Here is a 17,536-nt window from a genome sequence, read left to right on the forward strand (position 1 = left end):
GAGCATCAGATCTCTGGACTTCCCAGGCAGGGGAAGCTATGGGCTTGGCCATAGGAGGAGTAGAGGGTGGGGTCTGGAGAGGAGGGGAGGGACCAGAGCAATTTGAATCAGACTTGATTTTGAACTCAGGCCTGGATTCCTCTTCCCCCACTTGGCCTCCAGGTGCTAGGGGATTAAAAGCTTCTAGAGGGTGGGTCATTGCCTCCAGGCATGCAAAATTAAAGCAACAATTACTGTTAGAACTGGGAAAAGCTGCGGGAATCTCTTCAGGTTTCTCTGAAAAAGCATGGTTGGGAGAGGGAGAGATATTTCCTTGTGTGAGTAAGTTGCTGGCTCTTTTAACAAAAATAAAAAGAAAAATAGAAAATCCACAAAAACAAAGCATTAACATGATCTTATCTCCCATTTGTCTGGTTAAACAGACTAAAATCAAAAATAGGGTAATTAGGGAGTTTAAAAGGTCCATTCGAAAAAATTTAAAGGGAAAACACAGTCAGTGCGCCAGTACTTAGCAGTTAAAGGGAGAGGGAGGGGAAATTTCTTACCCAACCAGAAGATCAGAAGACTGAGGGTTAGCTTTCCTCTTCGTGGTCAGCCATCTGTTAAGGGTTAAAATTCTAGCTAAACTGTCTAAAATATCTAATGAGTGGTCGCCAATAAATTATAAGCTTTAGCAAGAGTTAGACTTTTAAGCATTTATTAAGGAGAATAAGAATTTGGTAAAGAGAGAGAAAAAGGCCTAGATTTCTATCTATTAAAGGGAGAGCACATTTCTAGCTCCCTTCTCCACCAGAGTCCAGAGGAAAAGAGCGCGAGACTGAGCGCCAGTCTCTTCCTTCCTCCTCCCACTAGTCCGCGTCACTTCCTGACTCCTGAAGAAAAGACTCCTGGTCTTGCCCTCAAAGACCTTCCCTTCATGGGCAGAACTCTTCTACAGTAAGTATCCAGCAGGTGGCGTTATTCCAATCGTTACATAACATTTGTTATTTTTAAAAATCAATTTTGTCAGTCTGATGGGTGTTAAGTGGTACCTCATAGTTGTTTTAATTTCATTTCTCGGATATTGATTTAGAGAATTTTTTGCCTAAAGCAATATTAAAATAGAGCTTAAATTTCTTCCTATAAAAATCATTTATTTTGCATTCTTTGATCATTTGTCAATTGAGGAGTTAAGAAATATATTCCAATTATTCTGGGGAGCCAAGATGGTGGAGAGATGCCAGGAAGCTGCCTGAGCTTTCCCATGTTTCCCTCAAAAACAGCATTAAATCAAGCCTCTAAACAGATTCTGGAACTACAGAACCTACAAAAAGAGACACACAATCCTCTTACTTGAGATAATTAAGAAGACTTCAGGAAAGGTCTGTCTCACTTGGGTGAAAGGGGAAGGAAGCTCAACACTGCTCTGCTCATCTGGCAACTCAGCTCCACACTGCTCAGTTCTGTGGGCAGCTCAGCTCAGCATTGGTCAGCTCAGTGGGTGGCTCGACAGGGCTGCAACTCGACACAGCTGAGAGTGGGGCAGCTGAGAATGGGACAGCTGGGAGTAGTGCAGCTGAGAGCAGTGGGAAGCTTGCAATAGTGAACCCTGTGCCCTAGGAGCAGACTTCAACTTTATAAGTTTAAAAATAGGCTACAACATGAGCAAGAAACAAAAAAAGACACTTACCATTGACAGATTCTATGGTGAAAGGGAAAACCAAAACTCAAACTCAGATGAGTTTGTCAAAATGCCTACAAGTGAAGACTCAAATGGGAAGATGATCTTGTCTCAAGACCAAAAAGCCTTCTCTGAAGAGATCAAAAAGGCTTTTAAAAACCAAATGCGAGGGGCAGCTAGGTGGCACAGTGGATAAAGCAAGGGTCCTGGATTCAGGAGGACCTGAGTTCAAATCTGACCTCAAACACTTGACATTTACTAGCTGTGTGACCCTGGGCAAGTCACTTAACCCTCATTGCCCTGCCCAAAAAAAAAATGAGAGAGGTAGAAGAAAAAATGGGAAAAGAAATGAGGGAAGTGAGTTACACTGCAAAAAGAAACACAAAAATTGACTGAGGAAAACAATTCCTTAAAAAATATAATTGGCCAAATGAGAGAAAAAAAATGGCCAAATGGGAGAAAAAATTGGCCAAGTAGAAAAAGAGGTGCAGAACCTTACTGAGGAAAATAAGGCCTTAAAAATTAAAATTGGGCAGATGGAAGTTAATAATTCCATGGGACACCAAGAATCTGTCAAGCAGAATCAAAAAACTGAAAAAATAGGAGAAAATGTGAAATACCTCATTGGAAAAACAACTGACCTGGAAAACAGACCCAGGAGAGATAATCTGAGAATTATTGGACTACCTGAAAGCCATGATCAAGAAAAGAGTCTAGACACCATATTCCAGGAAATTATCAAGGAGAACTGCCCTGAAATTGTAGAATCAGAGGATAAAATCAGCAGCATCAACATTAAAGGATCACAGGGCTTGGAATATGATATTCAGGAAGGCAAAGGAGTTTGGATTACAACCCATAATCAACTATCCAGCAAAACTGATCATTCTCTTTCAGAGGAAAAGATGGACATTCAATGAAATAGGGGACTTCCAAGACTTCCTGAGAAAAAGACCAGCACTGAACAGAAAATTTGATCTCCAAATACAAGACTCTAGAGAAATATAAAGAGGTAAACAAGGGGGAGGGGTGGGGAGGAAGGTTGTTCAATGATGTTAAACTGCTTGCATCCCTATAAAGGATGATAATACTTTTAACTCTTGGGATCTGTATCCTTGTTAAGGTATTGTTATTAAATTGATTTTGATGTGATGATATAAAGAAACTTAAGGAGCAGAATAAAAGAAAACTAGGGGGAGGAGAGGAAGGGGAAGGTGGAATGGAGATAATTTCATCATATGAAGAGGCACAAAAAGAACCCATTACAAAAGAGGGAAAGAAGGGAGGGGTGAGCATTGTTGCAACCTTACTCTCATCAGATTTGGTTCAGGGTGGGAATAAAATACACTCCCATTTGTACAAAGGAACTTATCTTATTCTTTTTTGTGTGTGTGTGAGGCAATTGGGGTTAAGTGACTTGCCTAGGGTGACACAGCTAGTAATTGTTAAGTGTCTGAAGCCAGTTTTGAACTCAGGTCCTCCTGAATCCAGGGCCAGTGCTCTATCCACTGCACCACCTAGCTGCCCCTAGCTTATTCTTTATGGAAACAAAAGGGGAAGGGGAAAAGGGTGGTATTGATAGAAAGCAGGGCAGAAGCAGGGCGGGAAAGGGGCAAGAAAAAGAAGGGCAGCTGATAAAAGGGAGGGCAGATTGAGGGAGCCAGTGGTCAGAAGCAAAACACTGGTCAAGAGGAATAGGATGAAAGAAGGGGAAAAAAAGAGCACAAACAAAGGGGAAAAGAGGATGGAGGGAAACAAACAGTTAATAAGATTAACTGTGAATGTGAATGGGGTGAACTCTCCCATAAAACAGAAGCAAATAGCAGAGTGGATTAAAAATCAAAATCCTACAATATGTTGTTTACAAGAAACACATTTGAAGCAGAGAGATATACACAGAGTAAAGGTAAAAGGTTGGAGCAAAATATATTATGCTTCAGCTGACATCAAAAAAGCAGGGGTAGCAATCATTATCTCAGACAAAGCAAAAGCAAAAATAGATCTAATTAAAAGAGATAAGGAAGGAAACTACATCTTGCTAAAAGGTATGATAGATAATGAAGTAATATCAATACCAAACATGTATGCACCAAGTGGTATAGCATCCAAATTCTTAGGGGAGAAGTTAAATGAGTTACAAAAGGAAATAGACAGCAAAATTATACTAGTGGGGGATCCCTCTCAGAATTAGATAAATCTAACCACAAAATAAATAAGAAACAAGTTAAAGAGGTGAAAAGAATATTAGAAAAGTTAGATATGATAGATATCTGAAGAAAACTGAATGGAGATAGAAAGGAATATAACTTTTTCTCAGCAGTACATGGCACATACTCAAAAATTAACCATGTATTATTAGGGCACAAAAACCTCATAGTCAAATGTAGAAAGGCAGAAATAGTAAATGCATCCTTCTCAGATCATGATGCAATAAAAATTACATGTGATAAAGAGCCATGGAAAGGTAGACTGAAAATTAATTGGAAACTAAACAATCTCATCCTAAAGAATGAATGGGTCAAACAACAAATCATAGAAACAATGAATAACTTCATACCAAAACCTATGAGATGTAGCCAAAGCAGTGCTTAGAGGAAATTTTATATCTCTAAATGCTTACATGAATAAAAAAGAGAAAGAGGAGATCAATGAATTGGGCATGCAACTAAAAAAGCTAGAAAAAGAACAAAGTGGGGCAGCTAGGTGGCGCAGTGGATAGAGCACCGGCCCTGGATTCAGGAGGACCTGAGTTCAAATCCGGCCTCAGACACTTAACACTTGCTAGCTGTGTGACCCTGGGCAAATTACTTAACCCCAATTGCCTCACAAAAAAAGAAAAAAAGAAAGAAAAAACAAAATAAAAATCCCTAACTAAATATGAAATTAGAAATCCTGAAAATCAAAGGAAAAATTATGAAAACTGAAAGCAAGAAAATTATAGAATTAATCAATGAAACTAAGAGCTGGTTTTATGAAAAAACCAATAAAATAGATAAACTTTTGGTTAATTTGATTTTTAAAATGAAAGAAGAAAATGAAATTACCAGTATCAAAAATGAAAAGGGTGGGGCGGCTAGGTGGCACAGTGGATAGAGCACCGGCCCTGGATTCAGGAGTACCTGAGTTCAAATCCAGCCTCAGACACTTGAGACTTACTAGCTGTGTGACCCTGGGGAAGTCACTTAACCCCCATTGCCCCACACACACAAAAAAAAAAAAATGAAAAGGGTGATCTCACCACCAATGAAGTGGAAATTAAAGCAATAAATAGGAGCTATTTTGCCCAACTGTATGCCAATAAATTTGACAATCTAAATGAAATGAATGAATATTTACAAAAATACAAATTGCCCAGGTCCACTGAAGAGGAAGGAAATAAAATCCTTAAATAGGCCCATTTTAGAAAAAGAAATTGAACAAGCCATTAATGAACTCCCTAAGAAAAAACTCCAGGGCCAGATGGGTTTACAAGTGAATTCTACCAAACATTTAAAGAACAATTAATTCCAATACTATACAAACTATTTGGAATAATAGGTAAAGAAGGAGTTCTACCAAATTCCTTTTTGACACAAATATGGTGTGGATACCTAAACCAGACAGAACCAAAACAGAGAAAGAAAATTACATACCAATTTCCCTAATGAATATTGATGCAAAAATCTTAAATAAAATATTAGCAAGGAGATTACAGCAAGTGATCACCAGGATAATACACTGTGACCCAGTAGGATTTATACCAGTAATGCCAGGCTGGTTCAACATTAGAAAAACTATTAATATAATCAACCACATCAATAACGAAACTAACCAAAATCATATAATTATCTCAATAGATGCAGAGAAAGTGTTTGACAAAATACAACACTCATTCTTGTTAAAAACACTAGAGGGTGTGGTTAAAGCACCGGCCCTGGATTCAGGAGTACCTGAGTTCAAATCCGGCCTCAGACACTTGACACTAGCTGTGTGACCCTGGGCAAGTCACTTAACCCCAATTGCCTCACTAAAAAAAAAAAACAAAAAAACAAAAAAAAAAACACTAGAGGGGCAGCTAAGTGGCACAGTGGATAGAGCACTGGCCCTGGAGTCAGGAGTACCTGAGTTCAAATCCAGCCTCAAACACTTGACAATTACTAGCTGTGTGACCCTGGGCAAGTCACTTAACCTCAATTGCCTCACCAAAAAAAAAACAATAACAAAACCACTAGAGAGCATAGGTGGAGCTTTCCTTAAAATAATAAGCAGTAGGGGCAGCTAGATGGTGTAGTGGATAAAGCACTGGCCCTGGATTCAGGAGTACCTGAGTTCAAATCCAGCCTCAGACACTTTACACTTACTAGCTGTGTGACTCTGGGCAAGTCACTTAACCCCAATTGCCACACCAAAAAAAATATATATAAATAAAATAAAATAAATAAAAAATAATAAGCAGTATCTACCTAAAACCATCAGCAAACACTATATGTAATGGGGATAAGTTAGAGGCATTCTCAATAAGATCAGTGGTGAAACAGGGATGTCCATTATCACCTCTATTATTTAATATTGTACTAGGAATGTTAGCTATAACAATAAGAGAAGAAAAAAGGAATTAAAGGAATTAGAATAGGCAAGAAGGAAACAAAACTTTCACTCTTTGAAGATGATATGATGGTATACTTAGAGAATCCTAAAGAATCAACTAAAAAATTGCTTGAAACAATTAACAACTTTAGCAAAGTTGGAGGATATAAAATAAACCCACACAAATCATCAGCATTTCTATACATGACCAACAAAGCTCAGCAGAAAGAAATAGAAAGAGAAATTCCATTTGAAGTAACTGTAGACAATATAAAATACTTGGGAGTCTACCTGCCAAGACAAACCCAGGAACTTTATGAACACAATTACAAAACACTTTTCACACAAATAAAATCAGATCTATGTAATTGGAAAAATATAAATTACTCATGGATAAGCTGAGCTAATATAATAAAAATGACAATTCTACCTAAATTAATTTACCTATTCAGTTCCATACCAATCAGACTACAAAAAATTATTTTATAGAATTAGAAAAAATAATAATAAAATTCATCTGGAAAAACAAAAAGTCAAGAATATCAAGGGAACTAATAAAAAGAAATACACAAGAAGGTGGGCTAGCCATACCAAATTTGAAGCTACACTATAAATCAGCAGTCATCAAAACTATTTGGTACTGGCTAAGAAATAGAGTGATTGATCAATGGAATAGGTTAGGCACAGGAGACACAGTAGTTAATGGCTATAGTAATATACTGTTTGATAAACCCAAAGACTCCAGCTTCTGGAATAGGAACTCAGTATTTGACAAAAACTGCTCGGAAAACTGGAAGATAGTATGGCAGAAACTAGGCATTGACCAATATCTTACACCTTATACAAAAATAAGGCCAGGGGCAGCTAGATGGCTCAGTGGTTAAAGCACCGGCCCTGGATTCAGGAGGACCTGAGTTCAAATCCGGCTTCAGACACTTGACACTTACTAGCTGTGTGACCCTGGGCAAGTCATTTAACCCCCATTGCCTAAAAAACAAAACAAAACAAAACAAAAAAATAAGGCCAAAGTGGGTTCAAGATTTAGACATAAATGGTGATACCATAGATAAATTAGGAGAGGAAGGAATAGTTTGTCTCTCAGATCTATGGAGAGGAAAACAATTTATGTCCAAACAAGAGATAAAGAATATTATGAAATACAAGATGGAAGACTTTGATTACATTAAATTGAAAAGTATTTGTACAAACAGAAGCAATGCAGCCAAAATTAGAAAGGAGGCAGAAAACTGGGAAACAATTTTTACAGCCAGCATTTCTGATAAAAGCCTCATTTCTAAAATATATTGGGAAATAAATAAAATTTATAAGAATTCAAGTCATTCCCCAATTGAGAAATGGTCAAAGACAGTTCTCTGATGAAGTCAAAGCTATCTATTGCCAAATGAAAAAATGCTCTAAATCACTATTGATCAGAAATGCAAATTAAAACAACTCTGAGATAACACCTCACCCCTATCAGATTGGCTAATATGACAAAAAAGGAAAATAATAAATGTTGGAGAAGCTGTGGAAAAATTGGAACACTAATGCAGTGTTGGTGGAGCTGTGAACTGATTCAACCATTCTGGAGAGCAATTTGGAACTATGCCCAAAGGGCTATGGGACTGTTCATACCCTTTGACCCAGTGGTGCCACTGCTAGGTGTGTATCCCAACGAGACCACAGAAAAGGGAAAAGGACCTACATGTACAAAAATATTTATAGCAGCTCTCTTTGTGATGGCAAAGAATTGGAAATCAAGAGAATGCCCATCAGTAAGGGAATGGTTAAACAAGTTGTGGTATATGAATGTAATGGAATACTATTGTGCTGGAAGAAACAATGAGCAGGAGGAGTTCAGAGAAAACTGGAAGGACTTACATGAACTGATGCTGACTGAGAGGAGCAGAATCAGGAGAACATTGTACATAGTAACAGCAACATTGTGTGATGAACAATAGGGATAGATATGGCTCTTCTCAGCAGTGCAATGATCCAAAACAGTTTCAAAGAACTCATGATAGAAAATGTTCTCAACATCCAGAAAAAAAAAGAACTGTGAATTATGAATACAGATTGAACCATACTGTTTCTACTTTTAGACTGTTTTTTTCCTTCTTTTTTGAGGTTCTTTACTTGTGGTCTGATTCTTTCACAAGATGACTAATGTAGAAATATGCTTAGTGTGATTGTACATATGCAACCTATATCAGACTGCTTTCCATCTTGGGGAGGAGGGAGGGAAGAGAGGGTGGGAGAAAAAAAATTTGGAACTAAAAAATCCTGTGAAAACAAAGTTGAAAACTTTCTTTATATGTAACCCTAAAATAATAAAATACTTTTAAAAAAAGAAATATATTCCATAATGGGAAATCAGAACCTTACAATGGGCTTAATCTGCAAGGATTAAGAGAAACCACTCAGAGAAACCACTTCCTCTGAGAGAGTGTTATACCTTCATGGGTAAGATCCTGCCTCAGGAAACGGGAAATCAGAGCTCTTGGAGGCAACTGGTATCCAGAAAAGTGGAAATTAAAGGCATAAAAATAGGCAAAGAAAAGGTAAAACTATCCCTGTTTGCTGATGAAATTATGGTTTACTTAGAAAATCTTTAGGGATCAGGAAAGATACTAATTGAGGCAATCAATAGCTCTAGCAAAATTGCAGTCTACAACTCTAACCCATAAACATTAACAACACTTCTGTAAATAACAAAATCCAAGCAGGAATAATTAAAGGGGAAATCTCCTTCAAAATAACTTCAAAATGGGGGTAGCTAGGTGGTGCAGTAAATAGAGCACCGGCCCTGGAGTCAGGAGAACCTGAGTTCAAATCTCGCCTCAGATGTTTGACACTAGCTATGTGACCCTGGGCAAGTCACTTAACCCCAGTTGCCTCACGCCCCCCCCAAAAAAAAGCTTCAAAATGCATGAAATATGTGGGACTTAATTTACCAAAGCACAAACTACAAATACTCAACTATAAAATATTCCATAAAGAACAACTTAAATAGCTAGAGGAATAGTCAATGCTCCTTGCTAGGTTTTGCCAAGGAATAAAAACGACCATAATACCAAAGTTAATTTACAGTTTTAATGATATTACCAATTAAACTACCAATGATACTTTATAAAACTCAATAAAACAAAATTACAAAATTCATTTGGAGTAACAAAAGATGTAGGATACTAAGAGAAATAATGGAAAAAAGTTGGCATTAAGGAGGAATGAAGGAAGTAGCAGTCATTGAAATTTGTTATAGTTAAAAAATAGATATTAATAAAACAAACTACATAAGGGAGAATCATAAATAATGTAACTTAATGATCTAGTGTTTGACAATGAAAATATACTTAGAAAATAATTTCTTATTTGATAAGAACTTCTGGGAAACTAGGAAGCAGTCTGTCAGAAATTAGACATAGGTCAGCATCTTTCAAAATAGGTACATGGGGGGCAGCTGGGTAGCACAGTGGATAAAGCGCCGGCCCTAGACTCAGGAGGACCTGAATTCAAATCCAGCCTCAGACACTTCACACTTACTAGCTTTGTGACCCTGGACAAGTCACTTAACCCTCATTGCCCCACCAAAAAAAAAATGGGTACATGACCTGCATATTCAAGATCATACCATAAAAAAATTAGGAGAGGTACAGATCACATAACTTTCACAAATATGAGTAAAAGATAATGGTCTTAACCCAACAAGTAGAGGAAATTACAAAAGATAGATGATTTTGATTACATGAAATTGAAAAGCTTCTTCACAAACAAATTTAATGTATCTGGGATTAGAAGGGAAGTAGTTGAATGGGGGGAAGTCTTTTATTAAATTTCTCTTGTAAGGAGTTGGTATCAAAGATATATAGACAGCTAATATGTATATTTAATATTGTTTACATATATGAATGTCTCTGTGTATATACACATCAAAAGCCATTCCCCAATAGATAAGTGATCAAAGGATATAAGCAGGATTGCAAACGAGTAACAACCACAGGAAAGATGCCCCAAATCACTAGAAATAGGAGAAATGCAAATCAAAACAATCATGAGGTTTCATCTCCCACTTGCCAAATTGGCAAAAATGGTAAAAATGTGAATAGTCGATGCTGGGAGGCTTGTGATACAGTACTTTGTTGTTGGTGGAATTGTGAATCATTACAACCACTTTGGAAAACAATTTAGAATTATGCAAGTAAAGTTATTAAAATGTCCATACCCTTTGACCCAGAGAATTCACTACTAGGCATTTGTTAACTGCACTGGTCCAGGTCCAAGAATGCTTAGAAATCTTTTACTTCATTATAGATCCATTTTCTCCCTTTGTACAATTATACTCAGCAGGAAGAAGCTACTGGTCACTTCCTGAGAACCCCCAAATTTAAAACTCCCAAGAATATTATAGCCAAAATCAGAGCTCCCAGGTCAAAGGAAAAATACTGTAAATAATCTAAAAGAAAAAATTCAAGTAATGAGGAGCCAGTCAGGATCACACATGCTTTAGCAGTCACTTTGAAGGAGCGAAGAACTTAGAATACGATATTCCAAAAGGGAAATGATGTAGGTTCCAGCCAAGAATAACTAAGCCAGCAAACATTGAGCAACCACTATAGACAAGGCACTGTGCCAAACTCTAAAAGAGATATTAAAGATAAGTAAGTGGCACTGTATACCCATCTTCAAGAGTCCAAATCCTGCCTCAGATACTTACTAGCTGTGTGACCCTGAGTAAGTCACTTAACCCTGTTTGCCTCAGTGTCTTCATCTGTAAAATGAGCTGGAGAAGGAAGTGGCAAACCATCCCAGTATCTTTGCCAAGAAAACCTAAAATGAGGTCATGAAGAATTGGACATGACTCAGCTACAATAAGATAGTCTACAACCTTGAGACTTATATAATCTAAAAGGAGAGAGGAGACATACACAAATACAAAATTAATACTAAATCCATACAAAAATAACTATGGTAAATGGCAAAAGTCTTTTTCCATCTTCCAAAAGAGAGGGTTTTGTGGAAGAGGGGGCTGGAGAAGGAAAGTTGAAATGAAGAAGGAGGAAATTGGGCAGGGGATTGGAAAAGCTTCAGACTTGTGAAAAAAGCCAGATGCTGAATGTGAGGAGAAATTTGAGAGAATTTAAGGAAAAATTAAAGCTTGAGAATGACTTAGTCTGAAGAAGAAAAAAGATTGAGGAAAAGGCCTGGGAGGAGGAGGAGGGGGAGAAAAGTCTGGGTAAGAATATGGTGAAAGAAGCAAAATGAAGTTGGGTGTTGTTGTTCTGTTGTTTAGTGGTGATGAAGGGAAGTAAAGGTGTAAGAAGATGATTAACAGATATAAAACAGGTAATAAAAGTGTTGTGGGCCCAAAGTTCCCCAGAAGTTCTCTGGGGCACATTGAGGAATCTTCTCCTTGAGAAACTAAACCAGAGGACAGTATGCCTAGAGACATAAGCGGAACCAAATTGGACTGAGCTAGCTTCGGGATCTCCACCCTTCATTCTGGTTTCCCTTACCCTTGGGGAGATAAGTTTAGGCGTGGCTGCGGCCTTTGTGTCCAGAAGAGAGAGATGGCTTGAGAGTTCTGTAGCCACCCCTCACCCAACTCCTCTAGCCACCACCAGTGGGGGATGGTCCTCCCTCACTAAAGGAACTTTCCACAGGCAGATGGTCACTCCCATCAGTCCCCTATAAAAGTACCTGCCAGTCTCCTCCTCAAGGAGATTGGTACCTCAGAGCCATGTGCTTTGTTCCATACCTATCTTCCCAGGAGAAGTCCAAGGATTTCTCTTGGTTTCCCTTCCCTTCCCTTCCCCGCCCTTGCCCCTAAATAAACTACCATCTTATTCTAACTGCTTTTGTGTGCAAGAGGGTGTAATTCTTTAAAGAGGAATTCCTAAGAACCCCAATCCCTAACCCAACCCGTACCCCATTTTCCTCATAACAAAAGGTATAAGCTGACATGGGCCTAGAATCATTCAGAAGGGGCTCTTCTTGTGAAAAACAAAATCAAAGATGCAGCAGACCTAGAATCAATTACAAGATGTTTTTCCTGTGAAAAAACAAAACCACTTAATACAAGTGTGATGGGCCTAGGACAGACTGAGGATGCTTTTCCTATGGAAAACAAAACAACTTGATAAGGGGCTATCAAAGTTAATAGCAAGAAGCCAAATGGTAATCAGGTGTGCTTCCTGGCAATAAACAGAATTCAACTGTTTCAGGTATCCCCCACCCCTCAAAAGCTGTAATTTTTTGTTTTCCTCTGGCTAAATGAGGAAAAATGTTTTAAACCTTCTCCTCCCTGAGAGGCTGTCTTTGACTTTCCTCCTGCCCACATTCCCTTGTGCCACATAAAAACTTTATCATTATCTCTGATTGAAACATGTTCAAGAAGTTAATTCTTGGGGGCAGCTAGGTGGCGCAGTGGATAAAGCACCGGCCCTGAAGTCAGGAGAACCTGAGTTCAAATCCAAACTCAGACACTTAACACTTACTAGCTGTGTGACCTTGGGCAAGTCACTTAACCCCAATTGCCTCACTAAAAAAAAAAAAAGTTAATTCTTTAACTGAGGAAATCCAAGAACCAGTTCTTCCACATACACACACATAAGCTGTCAATAAGATCGAAGAATAGAGTAAGTTTTGCAGTGACTTTCATGAAGTGTGAAGTATTTGCATTTCTACTCTCTCCAAGTGACTATTCCAGGTGTGGGTCAGTCTCCCTCCCAGAAGAGAAGAGGAGGTTTGAAGAAGGCCTCTCCAAACTCCAGGTTTCCAGGGACAATGAAGTATACATTAAAAGACAAAAAGAAAGCCTGGCCTTCAGAGTGAAGAGCAAGTAGATCAAGGATCTGACACATCATAGAGAAACCTTGATTCATGGAAGAACGTCTCATAGAAAAGAAAGGGGGGAGCAGCTAGGTGGCGCAATGGATAAAGCACCAGCCCTGGATTCAGGAGGACCTGAGTTCAAATGCAGCGTCAGACACTTGACACTTACTAGCTGTGTGACCTTGGACAAGTCACTTAACCTCAATTGCCTCACCAAAAAAGATCATTCTTAAAGAAGACCATGACATCAGGGTGATGCCATGACTTGCAGTGAATTTGATTTAAGTAAGGCAGGGCTGTGCAAAGTCACCAGCCTCACTCCTCCAGAGCCATATGGGTCCAGTGGCAAGATACACATGAGGATGACTGGAGATGGACCTGGATATTGTGGGAGATCTCATTCAGCTAAGGCCTTTCACTGGTCTCTTTGCCTGAGGCAAAACCCACTCAATGATTAAGTCTGGGTAAGAAACAAAGGCCTCTTTTATCTAGCCCAAAAGAAAGTAAATAAATAAATAAGGGAAGGCTGGAGGGAGGGGGGAAAGGGTGGAGGCTGGGGGGTTCTGGCCAAATAGAGGCAATTGCTCTTTAGGCCCACTCTGGGCCTTCGGATGGAAGATCACCCGGTAAAGGTTTGAAGTGAGAAGAAAAGTGGTGGGTGGTGACTGCCTGATAAGGGGAACCAAGGAAGCCCTTTGTTAACCAGTTCATAATAAAAAAGGTCCATTGTGTTCCCAGAGTGCATGTGTAAGACAACAGAGAACCTCCCAAGACTTGCCAACATGAATGAATATGGCTCCCTTCTGATGAACCTTGTGGGCACAAATAAAACTGCCACAAAGAACTTGCCAAAGATTATTGAATCTTGGACAAGAAAAAGAACATGGGGGCAAGGGTGATGTTTTTATTGAGATTGCCCACTGAAGACAAAAGACACAAAAGATAAAAGCTGGTTTTGGAGATGAATAACTAGTTAAAAAGATAGTATGTGAGAATGGGACTTGTATTTCTAAACCATAATTTAAAATATTGCAATGATAGGCTGCTTAAGTGACATAAATAACGTAGAGTGTTTTTCTCAAAGGAACTATATCCTGATTGTATATTTATTTCCCTAGTTTCTAGCTTACATCCTGCCATTGTGTAACATCAGGGAAACGCAGGCTATACCATAAATTTTGGCCTCTCAGCTTGAGCTGATGGTTAGCTCGTGATCAGAGTAGACTATAAATTGTGCTGTTCTCTGATTGGGTTTGTAAGTGTTAGAATTGGCCTTAGCAGCCCTGAACGGCTCCCGCCCCCCCCCCCCCCAAAGCCTCGTGTGCCATGCCCCAGGTTCCTCTGATCAGCAGAAAGACACATGAAAAACCTCAGGGATGCTGGAGTTTGCTTCACCCAGCCCCCAGCTCCCAGCTCCTGTCTAGCTCAGCAGTGGCCCTGAGGCAGCCAGCTCAAGTTTCACCTGAGAGAGGAGATTAATGAAAAGAGACAGGGAGATGTAAAGGGGGGGTCAACAAAATGACAAAATGAAGGGGGCTTTGAGTTAGAAGAAAGGAGCGGAAAAGCGAAGCATAGGGTTTTTGAGTTAGAAGGGAGAACACTACAGGATGCTACAGGTGACTGAGGAACAGGATGGAAAGAAAGGGGGGCTTTTCAGTTAGAAGGAGGACTAAGGAGACACAGCAGAGAGGAGGAGGATGCTAAGGAGACGCAGGGGGACGCTAAGAAAGTTGCAGGGGTGGCTAACAGAGAAAGTGAAGAGTTCGTTAGACGAGGTTTCAGGTTGTATATCTTATTTTCCTGTATTCTCATTTCTGAATTGTTTCATGTAAATAAACCCTGCTTTGATGATTTAATTAAAAGAGGTGTTTGCTTATCAATTTGGGAGAAGCAGTGTGGGATTTTTTAAACAGCTCATACTAAACTAAAAGCAGTCAGATAGCCAGCCAAAAGTCCACAGATTAGGCCACCAGTTAAGTTAAAACAATTTTGACATTTGAATGGTGACCCAGATGGGACTTATGACCCAATTATAATTTTTCAGCTAGCTATAATTTTTCATACAGCTACAGTCATAATTTTTCAGATTAGTTATAGTTAATAATTTTTTTAACCTCAGGTTAGATGTCATGTATAGATCGTAAATCCTGATGACCAGCCAGTGGGATTAGTACAGAGGTGGTGATGTAGGAGGCAAAAAGGGGATAAAAGAAAAACCTAAGATCGAAACTCTAATTCAGATGGTAGCTCCAAAAAGAAATTAGCCCCCAGTTAATGAATAACTTATGCTAGGTTATCATACCCACAGTGATCAGTACCCATAATGGGACCATAAAGGGTCAGGTCATATAACAATAAAGGAAATTACAAGGGTATAGAAATTCTAATGAAAAATAGAGATATTTTGAAACTAGCCATGGGAATCAGAAAGAGACATAAGTGGAAAAGGCCAAATTTGTCCCCAGATTCACCTATAAGAAATGACAAGCAGGATGATTTCGGAAAGTCCTGGAAAGACTTGTATGAACTCATGTATAGTGAAGTAAGCAGGACCAGGACAACATTGTGCACGGTGACAGCAATATTGTTTGATGAAGATCTGTGAATGACAACCATCCTCAGCAATACAGTGACCCAAGACAATCCCAAAAGACTAACGATAAAGCATATTATCCATCTCCAAAGAACGAACTGATATTGACTGAGCACAGACTGAAGCATGCTATTTTTCACTTTCTTTCATTTTATTCGAATCTTCTCATACAAAATGAATAATATTGAAATGGTTATCTATATCTGATTGCTTATCTCCTTGGGGGGGAAGGAGAGGGGAAGGAGGGATAGAATTTGGAACTCAAAACTTTAAATAAAATGTTTATTTTTTAAAAGTAAAAGCTAAAAACAATTTTTTTAAAAAGCTGGGGTAAGGAAAAGGAAGTGATAGCTGTAGTCTACATCTAGAGGATTAGGTTGGGCGTTTTAGAAAAGACATTGATATGCCGTAGAATGTGCAGAGGATTGTGATCATAATGTTGAAGGGCCTCAAGTCCTCGCTGTACGAGGAGCAATCGAAGGAAGTGGGAATGTTTCGCCTGGAGAAGGGAAGACTCACTCCATCTTCAAGTACTTAAAGGACTATCGTGTGAAAGGATTGGACTTAATTGGTTTGATCCAGGGAACAGAACTAGGGGGCAAGAGGCAAATAGGCAAATCTGGGCTTTGTATTGCACATTCCTATTCTACGGACGTTACTTTATGTTCCATGAACAGGACAGAAAAGATTTAAGGAGTAGGATTTCCAATGCAGGAACAATCCCTCCATTCCACTTGCCATTAGCTGGATAAATTATATGCAATACTTGAGGGCGTCCCTGACCTCGGAGATGCGGGCACTCCCGCCGGTGGTGCGTCTAGATCGCAGCTCAGCACGCCTTCCGCTTCATGTCGAACCACTCTAGATCCGCGTCCTCTCCTGAGGCTTCCTCCAATGTGTGAGGGGACTACCTCCTGCTGTGCTACGAGTCGCTAGTCCCCACGCATCCCTCGGATCTGCATCCCGCATGCTTACTACACGACCGGCCACCTCCTCCCTCGGCCCGACGTCGCCTCTTACTCCACTTGTGGTGCGCGAGTCAGACTTGGTAAAGCGTTGCCCGGCATTATTTATAAAACACTGGTGCGCAGGCGGCTTTGGACTGAGCGGCACTTAATTACACTTTTTTAAATAGGGGGGAGGGGGCAAGGCGTGTGCAATTCAGTAGATGACTAGGGAAAAGTCCTTTTAGGGGCTGCTGTGGGGCTAGAGAAAATAGTATTCATAAAAACCGAGCACTTTCCTTCAGGAACACCTTCCGGAAGGATTATTTCAAATTCGCGGGGCCAGTCAGGAAAACTAAGTCGGTTGAGAAAGGAAACGGAGCACACCGCCCTGTAAAGTTAAGAGAAGTCAGGAGAAGGCCTACGCCAGCGAGGCCTTCGATAGCTCAGTTGGTAGAGCGGAGGACTGTAGTGGAATTACTCTGGTTATCCTTAGGTCGCTGGTTCGATTCCGGCTCGAAGGACTTCCCTAACGTTTTCTTTTTCTCCCGTTTCTTGGCTGCTTCATTAACGTAATTCATTTAATTAACCGGGTTAGTATATGTAATGTATGTGTTTGCATGCACCTTTCCTTTTTACCCAAAATAACCTGTTTCCATTTAACTGAGCACAGGACACATAGGGATGTGTCCTTGGATAAGTGCTACGATATCAAGCGTATGAAGGCCGATTCTGGCTGTGTCATGGTCGGGGGAGTCCTACTTCTGGGTTTGTGTTTCTGCTAATTCTTTTGGTAGACTTATTGTGTTTTCATCCCACACGCCAGCGAAAACCCCCGTTTCCTTGCAGTGGAGCCTCAATAGTTCTCCGAGGATCACCAAGGAGGTGGGGCAAGCGGTGGAGTGACTGGACTGTCTACCCTAAGGAAAAGGGAAGCGCAAA

The 17,536-nt window shown here is 39.7% G+C and overlaps 1 non-coding gene across 1 annotated transcript; it reads left to right on the forward strand.

Moving 5' to 3' along the window:
* The first annotated feature begins 17,029 nt into the window (after positions 1–17,029).
* On the forward strand, positions 17,030–17,118 carry TRNAY-GUA. Its single transcript is given in 2 exon segments — positions 17,030–17,066; positions 17,083–17,118. It is a non-coding gene; the product is annotated as a tRNA-Tyr (tRNA).
* Positions 17,119–17,536: the final 418 nt, after the last annotated feature.

The sequence above is a fragment of the Dromiciops gliroides genome, chromosome 2, assembly GCF_019393635.1.
Source record: "Dromiciops gliroides isolate mDroGli1 chromosome 2, mDroGli1.pri, whole genome shotgun sequence".
NCBI lineage: Eukaryota > Metazoa > Chordata > Mammalia > Microbiotheria > Microbiotheriidae > Dromiciops > Dromiciops gliroides.